General features: G+C 37.1%; 1 protein-coding gene across 5 annotated transcripts in view; it reads right to left on the reverse strand.

Moving 5' to 3' along the window:
• The window catches only part of GTDC1 (glycosyltransferase like domain containing 1), a 435900-nt gene that overhangs the window by 320371 nt on the left and 101312 nt on the right, over positions 1-14217 (reverse strand). For 2 of the 5 annotated variants that reach the window (XM_062186312.1, XM_062186277.1), the window contains exon 2: positions 13445-13506. The exons of 2 other annotated variants lie outside the window; for them this stretch is intronic. The gene's annotated coding sequence lies outside the window, so the exon portion shown is untranslated. Of the gene's footprint in view, positions 1-6167; positions 6219-13444; positions 13507-14217 lie in introns of those variants that run through there. One more of the 5 variants, XM_062186295.1, reaches the window with a different exon arrangement.

Below are 14217 nucleotides of genomic sequence, written 5' to 3' on the forward strand. Positions count from 1 at the left end.
AATTAGGCAGTTTCATCCTAATTGGAGAAGGATAACCATCAAGTGAATACATGTGAGATAGAGGCACTTATGAAGAAAATAACACAGGACATCAAAGAATAGGAGATGCTGAGGCTGGAGTAAGACTGGTATCTTACCTAGGGTTGTCAGAGAACACCTTGCTGATGATGAGATGACATGAAAACAGAAACCAGAGGAAGAGAGGAAGGCTATGCAGATCCAAATCTACAGCCTTCCAAGTACCTGGCACAGCAAGACCATGAGATGGAATATACTTGTCACATGTGGAGAGTACAAAGCATAAACAAACTTGCTTCACTGAAAAATCATTTATTAAGTGACTGTATCTAAAACTTGTGATATTAAGAAGGCCCAAGTACAGTCTCTGGCCTCATACCTGGGTACAGTTACAATGCAGAGTGATAAATCTTATAAAATATCTGAGTTGGGTCTCAAAGAAGAAGCAATACTAAGTTCTAGTTCAAGAAGAGAAAACAAGGAGTGGCATTCCACACAGTGGTTAGACGCCACTTGGGAAGTCCTCATCATACTCTGAATGTCTACGTTCAATTCCCAACTCCATTTTCAATTCCAGCCTCTTGTTAACACGCACCCTTCTGAGGCAGTGAGTGACAGTCGAGGTGGACGGGTCCCTGCCACTCACATGGGAGACCTAAATTGGGTTCTAAGTTCCTGGCTTTGATCTGGCCCAGCCCTGGATGTTGCAGGCATTTGGGGAGTGAACCAGCAGATGGGAGGGAGATCACTCTCTTTCTCTATAATTATGACTCTCTGCCTTTCAAATTAAAAAAAAAAAATAGGTAATTTATTCATTCATTTTCTTAAAAAACAGTATGAACCAAGAACTCAGAAAGCAGAGTTGAAGTAATGTGACAGGTATACTTAGTTCATGTCAATAACCATTCAACCTTTTTCTCCTTTTGCTTTCTCCCACAATTAGAGTTAAAATATTTCAATTCCCAGCTACAAGGAGGGGAGGCACAGTGTACACCCTGCCAAAATGATGTAGATGGAAGGGAAATGCAAAATTCTAAAAAGCCCTCTATTGGGATCCAGAACACTACTGCACACCTCTGAGCAAATCAGCAAAGCACAGGGTTTGGGGCCAGCTTTGTGGCATACAGGGCTAAGCTGCCACCTGCAACACCACCATCCCATATGGACATCAGTTCGAGCCCCAGCTGCTAGACTTCAGATCCAGCCCCTGGCAAATGTACCTGGGAAAGCAGTGAAGATGACCCAACCACTTGGGCCCCTGCACCCACATGGGAGATCAAGATAAAGCTCCTGGTTCCTGGCTTCAGCCTGGCCCAGTCCTGATTGTTGCAGCCATTTGGGAAATAAACCAGCAACTGGAAGATTCTCTCTCTCTCTCTCTCTCTCTCTCTCTCTCTCTCGGTCTCCTCCTCTCTTCTCCTCTCTTCTCTCTCTCTCTCTCTCTCTCTGTACCTCTGCCTTTCAAATAAATAAATAAATATTTAAAAACAAAGCACAAGGGTTTCACATGACTCACCCTATAATTGGGCCCTACTTCCAAGCCCTTCTGTCCCCAGCATTCCTCATCACCTTCAATCTGAAGTATGCATCCACCTTCTAAATGATCTTCCTGCAGCTACATTTAATGTCTTCTATTCTTCCTCTGAAATTTACAGATCTCTTAATGTCAATCTTCTACTTAAAAAACCTATGATTTTTTTTCTAGGGATTACAAAGCAAATTATTCAACAAGAAACCACATCCCTTACAATTTGGTTCCAAGCACTATCTAGCCCCAATTCTTGTTACTCCACCAAAAACACCATTACCCAAAACACAACAGATTTTTCACCATCTTTTCAAATATTGCACACACATTGCCATCTGCAAGCACCACTCCAGTCTTTTCTTCCTGAATCATTTTATCTTTACCACCTGTCTAATTCTTACATATAATTCAAGACTATTCAAATTCAACCTCACCCAGGAATTCTTGAGTCACACCCTTACTCAGCCACCAGAAGTAATTACTCCTTCCTCAGTAGTACCCTGAACATTGGTTTTACTCCCATTATAGCAGTTAACACAATCCCTCTTATTCTTAGTTGCAGAGCAGATACTTGTATTTCCCTAACCAAATTTCAATTCCTCAGCAATAAAGTTTATGTATACTTGATGTTTCATCTACTCATAACTGAGGAAAAAACCTTGTACACAAAAGACATTCAATTAATGCATTCTGAATTATCATCAAAGATGACAATAAATCCTCACCTTGTGAGAGGGAAAAAATGAGATACTCCTGGACTGAAAATTCCAACACCACCATTGCAAAGGGGATTGTTCAGGCGCTAGTATGGTACTCAGCTACCAAATGAATTCTAAATCATCACAGATATCACTGAATACTAAGATAAACACAGCAAAACATAAACATGAAGCAGTCATAAGATATGAGTGCTTACTGGACAGTATAAAATAAAATGATAGAGAAATGGGAAAATGCAAAGCATAATGCTCCTTCCATTAGAGAGTATTATCAAGGGATATCAAAACAATTTATTTAACACATATTTAAGTGCCCATCATAAACCAGATACTATCCTGATCACTGAGAATGCAAAGGTGAAAACAGTCAGAGAAGGGTGAAATTTTATACACAGTATTTTTAAATGCGAAGTATTGGCCTATAAATTATTATTTCCAAAAGTATGACTAAAAACACAGCTTAAAGGTCAAACACAACTACCTATACCCAATACTGAGATCAAATCTAGGATAATAACTTGCCTAAATTTTGATAATGTAGGAACTCTTTTCCTAGGACTGCTTTTGAATGTTAAAAGGGCTTTCTTTATTCTCAGTGACTATAAACTGCTCAGATAGAAAATTTGAGTTCCAGACACTTGAATATATTCCCTGCTTTGAAATAAGTTCTATCCATGCACAGGTTGCTTTAGTAATTAAGGTACCAACAACCCTGCCACCATGAATGAAAAGGGAGGAATTGATTAAAATGATGTTACGTAGGGTGTGTTGCATAGGAGATAGTAGGGACTTGTTTACTTTGTCCTCTGAGGTCAAAATAACAGAAACTGACTGGAATAGAATGAATGCAATTTAAGGAAGACAATGGAGAAGTTGTGAGGCACTGATTCACCCTACTAAGATACTCTGAGTCATTTCTTCTGTAGATTACAAATTAAAAATATATACAAGTTGCTTTCTTCTGGGGCAGTTTAAGGCAGAACAAGCAGATGTAAAGATAACCTCTTATGCTTCTTTTGGACATGAAATTTTATCACACATAACCATTTGCATGTGTACCGAAAAATACGAAGCTGTCACTCTAAGAATTAAAAGAAATAATATACCCCAAATGCCATCTGAGATAAAATCTGATTTGGTATGCCCTTAGCCATATGAGGCTTCTAAGGATCTCACAACTCCTTCTTGTAAACCAAAATCAGTAAAAAAAAGTTATCATAAAAGCTTTCTTAAAAAAACAAAACAAACAAATAAATAACAAATAAAAAAGTTGTCAAATGATCAGTTTGTGCTATAAATAAATTCAAATTGTTGATTTTTTTCAAAAACTGAGATCTTAATAAATGAGTATTACAAAATATCTTTGTTTAAATGGCAGTCTATGCATTGAGTTAAAAGAAATCATATTATTCTTGGAATAACTTACATATAATGAGCATTGGTATTTTCTTAAATAACTGAAGAGTAGGGGGCCGACACTGTGGTGTAGTGGGTAAAGCCACCGCCTGCAGTGCAGGCATCACATACAGGCACTAGCTCGAGTCCCAGCTTACAGGACTCATCTTCCAATCTAGCTCTCTGCTATGGCCTGGGAAAGAAATAAAAGATGGCCCAAGTCCTTGGGCCCCTGCACCCACGTGGGAGACCTGCAGGAAGCTCCTGGCTCAAGGCTTTGGATCAGCGCATATACAGCCATTGCGGCCAACTGGGGAGTGAACCAGCTGATGGAAGACCTCTCTCTGCCTCTCCTTCTCTCTCTGTGTAATTCTTTCAAGTACATAAATAAATCTTTAAAAAACAAACCTGAAGAGTACCAATAAAAAGAGGAGGCGTGAGATTAAAAAGAGCAAGAGACCTATCACCTGAAGGTGTAAATAACATTTTTAAGTTTTGTGAGCCATTTAAAATATCTTCAGAATATATGAAAGATCACTAGATAACAGCATTTTTTTAAACTTTTATTTAATGAATATAAATTTCCAAAGTACAGCTTATAGACTACAATGGCTTTCCCCCCCCCCCCATAACTTCCCTCCCACCCGCAACCCTCCCCTTTCCCGCTCCCTCTCCCCTTCCAATCACATCATGATTCATTTTCAATTCTCTTTATATACAGAAGATCAGTTTAGTATATATTAAGTAAAGATTTCAACAGTTTGCCCTCACATAGCAACACAAAGTGAAAAATACTGTTGGAGTACTAGCTATAGCATTAAATCACAATGTACAGCACATTAAGGACAGAGATCCTACATGATATTTTTTAAAAAATTGATTAATTTTCTATGCAATTTCCAATTTAACACTAGATTTTTTTTTCATTTTCAATTATCTTTAATATATAGAAGATCGATTCAGTATATGCTAAGTAAAAATTTCATCAGTTTGCACCCACACAGAAACACAAAGTGTAAAAATACTGTTTTAGTACTAGTTATAGCATCACTTCACATTGGACAACACATTAAGGACAGATCTCACATGAGACATAAGTACACAGTGACTCCTGTTGTTGATTTAACAATTTGACACTCCTGTTCATGGCGTCAGTAATCTCCCTAGGCTCTTGTCATGAGTTGCCAAGGCTATGGAAGCCTTTAGGGTTCACCGACTTTGATCTTATTCTGATAGGGTCATAGTCAAAGTGGAAGTTCTCTCCTCCCTTCAGAGAAAAGTACCTCCTTCTTTGATGGCCCTGTTCTTTCCACTGGGATCTCATACACAGAAATCTTTCATTTAGGTCTTTTTTTTTTTTTCCAGAGTGTCTTGGCTTTCCATGCCTACAATACTCGTGATGGCATCAGTTCCCTGTGACAAACACAAATAAAACCACTACCCCTCCAGTCATTTTTAGCAAGCTGTTCTAATGTTAAAATCCAGAAACATTTTTACCACTAAAAGAAAATGATGTGGTCTGAATATGATATGGTTCTCAAACTCATGCACGTGGTTAAGTCCCGCAATCATAAGCTGATGGTACTAAGAGTGGAGAAATTTAATCCAATGATGGTGTCTAGGAGGTGGACCCAGTGGGAGGTCCCTGGGTCACTGGGGGGATGTTCTTGGAAGACAGTTTTCTCACCAGGGTTGGCTATATACTGAGTCAGGCTCAGTGCTTTCTCAGCATCCTAGCCCACCATGAGATCATTTCTCTGTACACCTTCAGCTGCGGACATCCTCTTGGTCTCATCAGATGACTAAACCAATAGGGTCTAATTGGTCTTGGACTGGAGATGTCCAGATCCATGAGCTGAAGTAAACCTCCTTCCCTTCTCAGTAGTTTGTCTTAGGTATGTCATTGTAGCCACACACGGCTAACTGCTACATAAACAAGAGCAAAGAGGAGACACTTGAATTAGACTAACTATGGCACTTCCTTTCTTGATTTAGATCTTCCTAGCCAGCAGAAATAAAAACAGTTGTGAATTCATATTTCTATCAGTACCTACAATTTTTGGTAATCTGGATTACTCTTATAAAATGGTCAAATTCCTCCATGGTCTGCTATTTCTAAAATAGTCATTATATTATTTTTTTTTCTTTTCTAACTGGAACTTTTAATCTTCCAACTCTATAAATCAACATTTTGTATATATATATATATACACATATATATACACGTGCATATCTATGTATATGTATATATACACACATATCACATGCACATATCATTCATACACATTTTATATATACATATCACATACACACATTCATGTACACATACATAAAATCCTGAAGGTCACAAAGAAAGGGAGAAGGAAGGAAAATGGAGACAGAAAAGGAAGGAGGGCTTTAATTTATTTCAAAATATAACCATGGTTTTCAATTTTGTGAGCACTTCAAAACTATCTTAAGAATAAATGGAAGGGCCAGCGTTGTGGTACAGTGGGTTAAGCTGTCACCTGCAATGCCGGCATTCCACAAGTCCTGGATGCTCTATTTCTGATCCAGCTCCTTGCTAACACACCAGTGTAAGATGACTCGAGTGCTTAGGCCCCTTGCACACGTGTGGGAGTCCTGGATGGATTTGCTGGCTTCTGGCTTCAGCCTTGTCTTGCTGTAGCCTCTGCAGGCATTCAGGGAGTGAACCAGCAGATGGAAGATCTCTGTCTCCCTCTCTCTCCCTGTAACTCTGTATTTCAAATAAATAGTTTAGAAAAAGAACAAATGCAAGATCACAAGATAACAGTAATGCTTTAAATACAGAAGATTCCCCACCCCCCGACATACACATTTGAAATGAGTGACTCTGTTTTTGAGGTTTTCTAAATTAAAAAGTATATATCCCTGCAGATACTTTGCATATAATGCACGAGCAGCATTATTATATTGTTAGTATTCCATCCATCTCTAGGCATCTCCCCAAGGAAATAGTCATTCTCTATGTTCATTTCTCTTGGACAAATGTGTACTCTTCTTGGGATAATTTCTATTGTATGGTACTGAAGAGATTCATTAATTTCCATCACCATCTACTCCATACATCACGTATACTTTTTCTGCCTCTTTTGTTCCGATATATTTTACTGTGGCCATTCAAGGGAAAATTACACATTCCAATAACATTTGAGTTCCTCTCAGTTACCCTTCCAGTGGTTCAGGGTACTGACAGAGTAAAGACTCTCCTGCTTCACAAGCTCTCCTCTTCTGCCCCCATTTGGGAGGATTTCAACTTCAACTCCCTTGTGCCAAAAAGCAGTGGATAAGGTCTAATGCTCTTCACTAACAGTAGCTGACTTTGGGAGGAAGGAGACAGAGTCAGGAGAAATCAGTCACTCCAGCTTATAAAGAATCTTAGTGTATGGGGTAAGCAATCTCATACCCTATTTTCCTAAAATAGAATTAGGGAATCATAACAGGTCAGGGGGTAGAAAAAAGAAAGGGAAAAGAAAAAGAATTAGAAATGTTTCACTTGTATCTAAGTGTAGGCCATACTTAAAAGGGTGAAATTACTGGAAGTTATGTAGCCCTGAATTCTCACTGAGGTTAAAAAACAAAAACCTACATATGCACAAAACCTGTAGTTTATATATTCCTTAGCATTGTTCATAGGTAGGCATTTCCTCTTTAAAAATAGATGAAAGCTACATTCTTTTCTTCTTCAGACTGCAAGAATGGAAGAAATAAGGATAATAAGCATAGTCGAAGAGCATAAATGCTTTCATTTTAAAACTATATTCAAAGACAATTTACAACAGTGCATGTGACCTCAAAAGAATATTCAGGGAATAAATGGCCTCCTTTGTTTATAATACCGTTCCAATTTCAATTTCATCTTCAGTTATCGCCTTTAAAACAAATATATCTGGGGTCCTTACATGATACAAAGTCCTTTTTCTCAGGCCCACTTTTATTTGTTATCTTTTTAGGTGCACTAAAGATTGAGTTTACAATAAACTGAACAGACAGCGTACAAAAGGCTTTTAGAACTATACCATATGGTCCAGGGAAGGGAACAATCTGGACGATCCCCGTTTCAATCTGCAAGCTTGTCCACCTCTATAACACATTATACCACTGTAATAAAATATTAAGATAGAAACGTAAAAGCGAAAATAGTCTATCTTTGGCTTACCAGGCAACCATCCTTCTGACAATTTGCTGGTAAACTTAATAAACATTTACTTTAATTTATATCCTGAGATTTTGGTATGCAATGCCAGGCATACAAACCTAGACCACTATTCAATAGAAACAATATTTCAGCAGGGATATGTGTGGGTATTCAACTTATGCTTCAGAAATTTAGAAGGAAAAAAAAAAAAACCTTTTTACGGGGGCTTATTGGCAGGGGCTGATGTAACAGATGACACATTCTTGGAAATCAAATAAAAGCAATAGGGAAATACCCATTGTTGCCTGGAGAAGGCCTAATCACATGGACACAGCTGGAACCAATGTAGATCATTCATTAATAAAATTGTATTGTAGTAGCCACTTTTTGATGCATTTCAATTGCTGCTGTAGCCAAATCCCTGAATTTCTTTGTTTGATGTTAGTAAGATTGTTTTAATGGGAAATATGAGAAGATTTAGGATCGCAAAAAGAAAAAAAAAATGTTCTCATGCTAAAAATGAGACTAGCTCAAAAAGCTAAATGTCACTTTACCTTGCAATCTACTTACACTATCAGCAGCTTAAAATATGCAGTGTAAACCTGAAAAGGGGGAACTCATATGGTACTATAGATAAAAAGTGAGCAGTGTGAGATGCCACAGAAAACATATGAGATATTTGTGAAAGTATTCTACAGAATGATAATATAAGATGTCAGGGAATGGGAGAAATTAAAATGTATTGACAATTAGGAGGGGGAAATCAAACAACTGAATTAGCACAGATCCTTCCATGCAATGTTTCTATTGAATTTCGACACTAATGTATGCACCATGACACTAAAGTATGTATGTTCTTTAAGGAAAGACTACTCATCTTTTTAATCACATAAACTTAGAAATCGCTATTTGTTATTATGTCACCAATATTTGATATCAAATAAGATACTAAAATCACATCCCCAAGAATTATGCCGAAAAGCTAGACTGATACTCACATGAAATAAAGTACTAGTTATTATAATAAACTTAGTACATAATGTAATAAAATCCTAGTTAAAATAACAAACTTAATCTTTATATAGTTTTGCTTAACAAATTTGCTTTTCCATGTCTCCACAAATGTAGTAATTAAGTCACTACATCATAATTTCTGAAAACTGTATAATATCAAACAATAGATATAATAGCTTCGCTGTGTGTTCTGAATTAAACAAAACTTCAGAAATTATTGCCTAGAAAAATGAAAACTTCCACAGCATTTAGCAAAAAAAATTGCTGAAACATTATAAACCTTAAATATATTGTATTTCTCTGATGACCCTGTGTATAGTTAGAATAAATAAATAAATAGGATAATCATGCAGTATTACCAAGTCACTGAAAGATATATTCCTACCACAGACAAAAATAAAAAGCTTAATTGCAAATACAAATTATACTTCTGCAAAAAATGCATTTAAAGCCCATGAATAATATTCAATATACAATGAACTTTATTAATATATGTGAAAATACAGAATGAAGAGTTTTTGTCTGTATTCTTTAATCACCAATTCTAGTATTATCAGACCTAGGCACAGAGAATTCAATATAGACAGTCATGGACTTAACCAGACCAAAGGAAAAAAAGCTTCACTGGCTTTTCTTGATATTGTTGTAATTCAGAAGCTTAAAATATTGACCTAAAAATTTAATTAATATAACAGAACAGGCATCCCACCTACATTCTGTTTAGCAACTCTGCAGGAAAAAAAAAGCCACTGAACTCAAGTTTAAAAAGACAGCACTGAGGGGAATGGGAAATCATAGTATTTATTACATATGCATTATACACACACACACACACACACAAAGCAATTTCAGAATCTGTTTGTTTTGCTAGTGTAATGAGACAATATGTTGCTGAACCTGTTTTTGAATGAGAGAAAATAACAGGTGAGTTTATTTAATGCATATTTCTGATATACCTGTGTTTTACAAATCCTTTCAATGATTTTAAAAAATTGTCTAAATGTTAGCCTCCAGGAAAAAAAAAACAAATGTTAGATTGCACAATTTTATCTTAATGTATCCATAATAAATATATTTCCTAGTATATATGGCATATAAAAATGTTTCACATTAATAATTCTAACACGAACTACTGTTTATTTTCTTTTCAGTCACATTTGTTACAGTTACAAAAATACATGTTTTTCCTCCCAAAGCAATTCTTCTATTGCCAAAAATCATTGACAATTTTTAAAATAAAATCAGTCAAAATAATATCAATTTCCTAAAAAATAGATTCTATCAAACTATTCTCATCTTGATTGTAAAGCATTAATTTTTAAATAGATCACTTGAAAGTAAATCATTTGCTTCTGCTTAATACAACGGAGAACACATTTACATTTTGAGGAACATTCTACGAAATTTCACAGAATGCTTGCTCATAGTGAGAAATCTAGTCTCCTGCTCCAATCACCTCCATTTAAAACTCATAGTGCCACATGTTCACACCCCTTCAAATACTAGGTCACTAACTGTAATTCAGTGAGAACTGGGAAACTTCACTGCACTTCAACATTTTACCTTGCATTCTGATTTCAAAGGAAACATTTTAAATGTACATCCTTCATTTTAATGGAAGTTCACTTGCTTATCTGGCAACTCTTATCAGACATTCTAAAAATGAGCATTCAATTCGTAAAAGATATTAACTGACCCTGAGTTTTAGACAAAAATAGAAAACAATGGCAGACTTTTTGGTCTCAACAAGAGATACCCTGACATAAAAATCCATATAAAGAAGTAAATATTACACAAAATTTTCCTTTCAAATAATAAGCCGTGAAGCAGACAAATTCTAACTTATCAAAAAAACAATGTCAACATGACCAAAGTTAGCAGTACTCAGAAGGGCTTTTTGCAAAGTGTGGCAAAAATGCAACTGTAAAGGAAATCTCTAAGAAAGTTGGAAAAGGCTAATTTAAAACAAGCTTCTGTAAGGAACAATGCCACTTACTAAATGTGAAAGTTGTGGGGAGAATGATATTTCTATCTCAGGGAAAAAAAAAATTGTTTTTCACAATAGAAGTCTGAGTGAAGAAAGAGGGAGACAAGAGCAAAAAGAAATGGTCTAGGTGGGAAAGACCAAGGTTACTTGCCTTCCTCCACTGATACTGTGAGGGTAGACCCTCTGCCTCACATAAACCAATGCCAGATCCAAGCCTCACAAAACATTTTGGCTGCAAGCCTGTAACAGTGCCAGGCTGTTTGTTATTTCTGTGCTAGACTCCCTCAATTGAGACAGTGTGGGATTGTCACTTTGATGAACATAGAGAACAAAGAATAATATAGTAATGGGGGGGGGGACCTTTAGACAGGTTAGCGTTTTGTTTTCTTTGACAAATCTTGAAAGGACCCAAGAAACAAAACTGATGCTGAAGAATGTATTGACTGCCTAACAAAATTAAGGTTGAGTACAATATTGTCAACAGTTTAAAATGTGAAAAATTAGCATTCAAAAAAATCAAACTTCAAAAGGGTCTAAGTTGCTTAGTTACCTGTTTAAGAGGTCAGAGGCCAAGAAATACACAATTCACAATCACATAATCTTATTTAACATCTGACAGTAAGAAGACAGACCATAAAATCTGGCAAACAAAAAAGAACTAATATAATTTTTAGGTCACTATTCAGAAAGAACTGTGTCAGCTGCTATCTGACCTTGATTTCTCCACAATTAAATAATCTGATGAAAATATTATAACATTCTGAATCTGAATACTTCACGCCTTCCCATGGAAAGAGGTGGTAAATGATAAAAAATGCTTTAAGGATTAAACCATAATTCATCTAGAAAGTTGTCACAGATACAAACAGGAAAACCGTCTCTTCTATCCTATTCAATTCTGTACTAGAAGCAAAGCTAACACAAATGATAAAGCTGAGTGTGTGCTGTTGCAACCTTCAACTAAATAAAGCATCTGAATCTGATGACTAAAAACACCAATAAGCCATTAGCTCCTAGAGGTATGACCTTTTTCTCTCTAATGCAAAAGATAAGTGGAGGTAGAGGTCCATTTTCTACAAACCAAATGAAAAGAAAGAATGAACTGTGACAAGCTCAGATCCCATGCTGGCATATTTTACACCAGGCTCAGCATCATGTAGAAGCAGTATACTTCTCCCTGCCAATCAGAGAGGGGGAAAAGTTGTACAACTAATACAGTGTTGATAAATAACACCAAAGGTCTACTAGTCCCTTCCTCCCGCATATCTCTATTGAATCAGCTGTTTAAAAGAAGACCCATGGCTGTTGCAGAAATAGCAAGAACTAAAGCAGTAGCCTCAGATGTTATACATGGAAGCATGGAGCATTTACCACCTGAGCCTATCTAATTTCCGACAAAATGATCCCCTGCCCAGTTTTGTTCATGGCCACAGAATCTGACAGCAAGTCACGATCAGTGCTGGGAGAGGCAGTGGGGGAGTGAGAATGTGGTGAAGAAACCCAGGGAGAACAGTAGCCAAACTTCAAACAATATACAGCTTCTCTTACTATTCAAATTAGACTCCCTTCACAACCCTTTGGGATAGCAAAAGCTGTGGTAAAGGGTTCAGGTAAATGATTTACTTTGGGTGGCAAGGCTAAGCCTGCCATGTACTTAAAGAATGGATTATTTTGCTCTTCATTGTTCTCCTTTTACATTTTCCTTTCTCTCCTCTAGGACATATTGCTGATGCTATTACCACATGGGACACTGGTAGTCGTAGGAAAGGCATTCATGTATTGCCAAAGTGGTCCAGAGAATGATGTCTGCTGGCTTTCATTCAACAAGAAAGAGGAGGCAAAACCAGGCTGCAAAGAAGAATGAAAAATGTACGAGAAGCCAAGCGATAGGCTGAATTTTCTGTATTAATTGTGCGGATGAAATGAGGGAAAAATTGAAGAAATACAGCCAAGCTAACTCAATTACAAAGAAAGATTAAAGGAGTTAAATGTGTATATCTGGAGGAGGCATTTAACCTAAAGGATTGCATGCCCCAGTCCCACGTCAGAGTACCTGGGTTCGGTTCCAGTCTTCGGCTCCCAATGTAGACCCCGGAAAGCAGCAATGATGGCTCAGGTCATTGTGTCCCCGCTGCCCATGTGGAAGACCTAGCTTACTCTCCCAACTCCCCAGTTTGACCCCAGCCCACCCTAGTCATTGAGGTCACTGGGGAGTGAACCAGCAGATGGCAGCTAGCTTGCTCTCTTTTTCTGTCTCTTTATATCTGTGTGTCTCTGTCTCTCCCTCTCAAAGAAATGATTTTTAAATGTGTATAGTTGGCTGACAACCAAGAAACAATATGAGAGCTGTCCACAACTCTCCAAAGTATATACATAAAAAGAAGAGTGGGGAATATTTATCTACTACAGAAGTGTGAAAATATGAAATAATAAGATAAAATAAAAATCTGACTTCAAGTAGTAGGGAAATAATCTGGTAAAACCTAAGAAAGCTTGCTTGCTTCCTCCTATTTAGAAACATTGATGATCTCACTGACCCACATTGCAGTAAATGATAGGATATGTCCACGGACCCCAGAGGGTGCAAGTGACAGAGACAGAAAAATGAAGTCCTATTTGCTTACCTGATGATCCAGATACTCTTTTGTATCCTTCTGTATGTCCAATCTATCTAATGCAGAGGTACCTGTGAGATCACAGCGAATACAGTTACGATCTTCAAAATAAACCCAGAATGAATTCTCAATCCTAACCACAACAAGAGCTGACTTGGATGAATTAGTCTGGTTCTTAGATAATTTGAAATGGGAGAAGAACATCTAAGAACAGAAGTGTTCTAAGTGATTCTGAAGTTGTTTTTAATCAACAAGATCTTTTCTGGCTTTTCCAAACCAATTATAACTCAAAAATAATAAAAATTCAGATTAGAGGTCCTGCTGTATGGCCTTCCGGAGCCTATGCACTCCTGAATGACATACTCATATGTAAAATGTGTGGGTTTATGTCAGTGGATATGTCTCTGGGAGAAGGTCAGTAGTTTGTCAGATTTATAGAAGGATCCACAATCCAAAAAACTGTCAAAAATCTCTGCTGAGCATTGTCTGAAATCGCAGAGGCAGGTTGGAATACATATGGATAATCAGTCCAGGTTAGAGGTTTCTACCCCAAGGAAACAAGACACTTGTAGGTCTGGGGTAGGTACCTTAAGAACACTGCTTTCTGAGAGCAATACATCAGGTTTAAACCTAACTCACACAGCCCAGTGTGCCCACAAGCCCTCACAGTCTTAAAAAGAACTGAGATGTTACCACACACCCAAAGGCAGATATTGTGACTTTTCCCATTCAGGAGTCAGAAGTCTTAGGTATATCAATATGGACAGCGTCGAAACTAACAT

This window comes from Lepus europaeus, chromosome 1, assembly GCF_033115175.1.
Source record: "Lepus europaeus isolate LE1 chromosome 1, mLepTim1.pri, whole genome shotgun sequence".
NCBI lineage: Eukaryota > Metazoa > Chordata > Mammalia > Lagomorpha > Leporidae > Lepus > Lepus europaeus.